We start from the raw sequence: 5,865 nt of genomic DNA, 5'->3' as shown, positions 1-5,865 counted from the left end.
TAAATGTGGGTCTTGGTTGAGTTCTTTTTAAGTGTTTGGTTATATGTAGGATCAATTCTTTTCAGTTTTCTTGGGTTTGTTACAATCTTTAGGGTTTTAGTTTGGACTAGAGGAATCAATTTCCTTTTCATGTCTTCCCTTAGATGGATGGTGTGATTTTTTTTCCCCTATTTGTTTAGGGTTTTGGTTGGTTTTTTATCTATTTATTAGGGTTTTTTTTTTCTATTTATTAGGGTTAGGGTTTTGGGATTGCGGTATTTTTTTTGCGCGCGTGCGTGTCTGTGGGGGTTAATCAGTTGGTTTAAAATGCCATGGATGCTTGATTTTCTGTTTCTTTTTATTGTAGGTTTTAGCTGAATTTTAGCGTTATTTCATTGTTGAAGTTGCAATTGTATCTTGATTAAGGATATAGAAAGGAATATAAATCAATTGTATTTCACAGTCTTTCTTTGTAATGGATGCACTTGAATCAATTCGGAGTTACCCGGAACAGGATTTGGGGGAGAATTCAGACACGAAGGGTTATAGGGTTGAAGAAGAGGAAGATCGATAGGGAGATTGTTGATAAGAGGAGCAACTCTAGAAAGCGCAACATTCCAGAAGAAAACGAAGAATGGGAAGATGGTGGAAAAAGAAAGAGTGTCGGGGACAAAAATGACATTAGGAAAAAGTTAGGGGGCTCAAGCAGAGGGGGCAGTGGGGACGAGGAATCATGTTCGAAGATAATGAAGAAAACCCATGAGGGGAAGAGTGTGAAGATATTGAATAGTGTGTATCAGGATAGAGAATTGGAAATTAGTAGAAAGGGCAGGGATGTTGTAAGGAGTGAAGTATATTGTTTAGCTGATGAAAATGAGAGGAACTCTCTGAGGAAACCGAACACAAAGACGTCCTCTCAAGAGGCTTCTCAGAGCAAAATTAGAAGCAAGGCGGATAATTCCCATGATGGGTCGTTTGAAAATGCGCCGGATAAGGATTCGAGGTATTCAGGAAGGATGGAAAGTGGCAGAGATAAAGGTCTTGGAAGTCGTGAACGGGAAAGGAATCCGAGGAGAAGATGGGATGAATCTGAATCTGTCAGAAAGGCCGATGATGGTGGTTATTTGGATCATAAGCATGCTTCTTCTAGAGAGAGAAATGTTGATGCAAGAATCGAATCGGAAGAGAGTAAAAGGAGGGCTTTAGATTCAAACATTGATAAGGGTGTTAGATCAAGCAACAAGGAAGAGAGAAGGGTTGATGGAGAGAGGAGTAAAGTAGAGGCATGTCAGAGGCTCAAGAAGAAAGATCAGAAGGTGTTAGAGACAATAGGCAGATGAGTGTCAGAGAGAAAATGGTGAAGGATGTTGAGTGTAGAGCCCATAGGCTGAGCTTCAGAGCCCATGGAGAGAAAACTGAGAAGAACAGACAGCAACGAGACCTTGCACATAGTGGCCGTGATGATGCGGAAAGTCGAGAGAGGTCTGATAATACAAATAGAAGTGGTAGGGAAGTGAGGCGCACTTAAAGGTCACGAAGCCCTGAGAGAATTGAGAGACATCGTCAAGAGTCGGATGAAATTGATCGAGGTTTCTCTCAATCTGACAATGAAAGAAGTATTATCCACAAAGGGAGGCAAAGTGAAAAAGAAGCTTACGGAAATGATAGATCCAAAGGCAGAGAGAGGGATTTTGATAGTTGGAGGAAAAGGCAGCAGAGCAGAAATGATAAAGAGGCAAAAGATGGGGATGGTGATTTTGACTATAAAAAGGAATGGGACTCACAGAGGCGTGAACGGGATAGAATGGATAATGAGAAGATTCATGGTAGACCTGCTTATAGAAAAGACAGAACCAGGACTGAAGGCATGAAAACCTCTAGTGTTGGAACTAAAAATGAGTATTCTGATGTGATAGAGATCAGGCCCAAGTCTCTCGATTATGAGAGAGAGGAGTCTGGATCCATGTTTTCTAGGCATACTAGAGCAGACCAGACTTCTAGTAGGGGTTCACTGCCTCCATTTGGAAATAACCAGGGACCGGGGTCTTTCAATACGGGCATTCCTCAAGGAAGAAAAGGAGGCAGGGGAGGAAGAGGAGGAGGGGTTCAGGGGAGGGACAGGCAACATGTAATCCCAGTGCCTATGGTGGGACCGGGCAACATGTAATCCCAGTGCCTATGGTGGGACCTCCCTTTGGTCACTTGAGCTTGCCACCTGGACCCATGCGGCCCATTGGCCTGAACATGTCCGCAGCTCCAGGCCCACCAATTATACCGATTTTCATTCCTCCATCTCCAGGGCCATTTGTTTGGCCTGGACCTCGAGGTTTTGATATGAATGCGTTGGCTGCCCCACCTGGACTTTCTCCCATACCACCACCACGATTGTTAGGACCGCGATTCCTTCCTAATATGGGGACTGGCCCAAACAATGCAATGTATTTTAATCAATTTGGCCCTGGAAGAGGAGTATCTCCTAGCATAACTGTTCCTGGATTTAATATAACGGGACCAATTGGACGTGGAGTACCTCATGATAATGCTCCAATGGGTTGGGGTCCACCTAGGATTAGTGCTCCCCCTGGTAAAGCTCCTTCAAGGGGAGAGCAAAATGACTACTCCCAAAATTTTGTGGATACTGGTATGCGACCACAGAATTTCATCAGGGGGCTAGAACTTACCAGTGTTGTGGAGGATTACCCAAAGCTGAGGGAACTTATTCAGAGGAAAGATGAAATTGTGGCCAAATCTTCATCTCCACCCATGTATTACAAGTGCGACCTGCGCGAGCATGTGTTGTCCCCTGAATTTTTTGGCACCAAGTTCGATGTCATTCTTGTCGATCCCCCATGGGAGGAATATGTCCATCGGGCTCTGGAGTACTGGACACCAGAAGAAATACAAAATCTAAAAATTGAGGTACACCATTTACTTGTCCTAAGTTTATTCACTTCAGTGTTGGCGTATATGATATGGCTTTTGGATGTCTTTATTTTCTCTCAAATCTATTTACATAATTACATATGCAAATTTGCTGTCCATTCATATTATTTTATAACCTTGTGCTTTTCTCTGAAGTCTTAACCCTGCTCTTACCATGTTTTCAGGCAATTGCTGACACTCCTTCATTTATCTTCCTTTGGGTTGGTGATGGCGTGGGTCTTGAGCAGGGACGCCTTTGCCTAAAGAAGGTGTGTTAGTTGAGTTTTACAGAAATTACTATTTCACTTACATCTGAATTGAGTATTGATCTTGATTACCACAGCTAAGAGAGGACCCTAGAGAAAATATCTGATAGCATTAACATGATAACATCTCTTAACATCTCTCAATTTCATTGCATTGCTTTGGAATTTATTCATTTATTTATTTTTGGAAAATGAATTGCTTTGAACTTTATGCTCACACAGAATACAGACAAAAAAAAAACTTCATTGCATTGTCCCCTGCTGGAATGCAGTAATGTTTTCAACTGTAATATACCCTTTCATTCGGTCCATATCCCATTCCAAAATTTGATTAATCGAAACAATAGGGACTTTTTCGGAGATTGGATGCAGTTACCACTTACCAATTCACCTATGATTTAGTTGGCGCTTTGAATTTATTACCGACACACGTGTCATGTTGTGTCCACACCCGTCGACACTCCTTTAGACACGTTTAAATGTAATGCTAGAAGTGTTAGACTTAATATGGGCGTGTAGACACGTTTTTGTACCGTGCCAAGTGTGACATTCTATTTTATTATAGAATATTGTATATAATTCTTTTATTATTAACTCTTCTTTTATTATAAACTCGTTTTTAGCTCTTCTTTAACTAATATTTGTTGTTATATCCATCCCATCCGCCCTCCCCCCTTCCCCTCTCCTCTCTCCTAAACTTAAAAGTCTAAACAAACTCTAGCTCCAATCGGACCAATACTATGTTCATTATATCATATTGGTCTCCCTTACTCGCTGTATATTAGAGACGAAAGAGAACTAGATTAAATTGATGAATGTGTTGTTATTTGATTATCTCATGTTTGTTTTAACTTATAGTTGAGATTTATTAATTTGTTAAATGATTTCCATATTTATATTGTTACAAATTATACAGTAATTGGTAATTTATATGTACGTACATTTCACCATTTTTAGATTTTTAGATATCGTCATGTCTGACAGCTCATATCCGTTTCAAAACTTGACACACGAATCCATATCCACAAATTATGATTATATCTAGTTTCTATTTTAGCTGTGTCCCCGTTTCTAAATTTTGGGGGTTTGCCATGTCCGTGTCAACACGTGACACTCATGTCTGTACCGTATCCACAAATCATAGCAATTCACCCTCTCAAGAGGAGAAAAGGATGAATTCTTCCCTCTGTTCGTGTAGTTTATGCATGAATATCCATTAATGTGATGTGTTTCATGCGTGGAGCTAACCATGTCTCTGAATCCTTTTGCATGATGTATTCTCATTTTCTCTCATTCCTAGGAGCTCTAATGAATTGGCTGATCGCTCAGCCAAATCAGGAGCATCAAGTGTCTCACATGTATCGGGCAATTTTTACCCCCCCCCCCCCCCAAGTGTGTGCGTGCTCCACCAAAGTGCTTTTGTAATTCTTTATCCTTAATTAAATTGGTATCTATTTCAAAAAAAAAAAATGGGGCAATTTTTACAAACCCCCACCCCCCGTGCCTGCGTGCTCCGCCGAAGTGCTTTTGTAATTCTTTATCCTTAATTAAATTGATATCTATTTCAAAAAAAAAAAAAAAAAAAGCTATTAGGGATGTCAATAGGTTGGACCCATTGGCTAATCAGATCTACAATTTATCTTGTAGTCACACCATCACCAATTTCTGACTATCCAATTTAGCTTGGAAACTTGAAGACATCACCACTGAAATACAGGACTTGGTTCGTGTTATTTGCCCACATATGAGAAGGTCGGCCAATGAAATGGCTGACCGACTTGCGAAGCATGGGGTCGATCTACGTTCTGTGGCTGTGGTGCTTAATACCCATCACGATGGTGTCGGATAGCCTCTTGATTTTTGCATGATAAAACCTTGGGATTTTAGGCTTTATGTATCCTAGGCTTTTGATATTTTACTTGTACTCTGATCGCAGGCGATCATGTTCTATTTCTCTTTTGGGTCAGCTTGTCCCCTCCGAGTTGTAACTTGATTTTTTTGGTGAATGGAAAGTTTACTGTTACCTTTCAAAAAAACATGGGCAAAGCTGACTTTTTCCTGTCCATCGATGCGCATCTAGTTTATGTTGCCCTGAAGTGCACATACATGTGTTCAGGACCACATCCTTGGAGGCATCTGAATGTTGCTTGTTGGTTGGATTTTACTATATGTGCATGTATTTGTTCTTTTTAATGATCTCTTTATTTCTGTGCATCACTTGTGGGTATCCCCTTTTGCTAGAGACATGGATGCATGTCCTTGCATGCTTTTTATCTGTTTGCATTCATGGACATATGTACTTTCGAAGGACCCATAGATTAAAAACACAAGTGGGAAACCATAATACTGGGCAGCCTAGGTGGGTCAGGCTCTTTATGGGCAATCAGCTGGCCAAGTGGTGCATAAATTGGCTAGTCATATTATAGTGATAATAAATGTGAAAGAGCTCAGATTACTGGTATGAGTCTCTTATTTTTTTACTCATTTTTTTAACTAGTACTTGACCAATTTTTTCCTACAAATCCTTAATTTTTAAAGTGTATCCTGATTAGTCTTCTAAATCATGAAATAGCCAAAAAAGGTTTTGACTCATCGAAAAATATTTCCAAAAGGTGCATAAACACCTATGTTGCATGGATTAGGATTCGCGTGTTGGGATCCGACACGGTTTCGAGGTGTCGGATTCGGCAAGCCCCAA

At 40.5% G+C, this 5,865-nt stretch overlaps 1 pseudogene; it reads left to right on the top strand.

The window, feature by feature from the left end:
- The first annotated feature begins 458 nt into the window (after positions 1–458).
- On the top strand, positions 459–5,016 carry LOC143858956 (N6-adenosine-methyltransferase non-catalytic subunit MTB-like; annotated as a pseudogene).
- Positions 5,017–5,865: the final 849 nt, after the last annotated feature.

This window comes from Tasmannia lanceolata, unplaced genomic scaffold (assembly GCF_043159265.1).
Source record: "Tasmannia lanceolata isolate RefF3 unplaced genomic scaffold, GAP_Taslan_0.1 ptg000029l, whole genome shotgun sequence".
NCBI lineage: Eukaryota > Viridiplantae > Streptophyta > Magnoliopsida > Canellales > Winteraceae > Tasmannia > Tasmannia lanceolata.
Note: the sequence above shows the minus strand (reverse complement) of the source record. Positions and strands in the feature narration are given on the sequence as shown.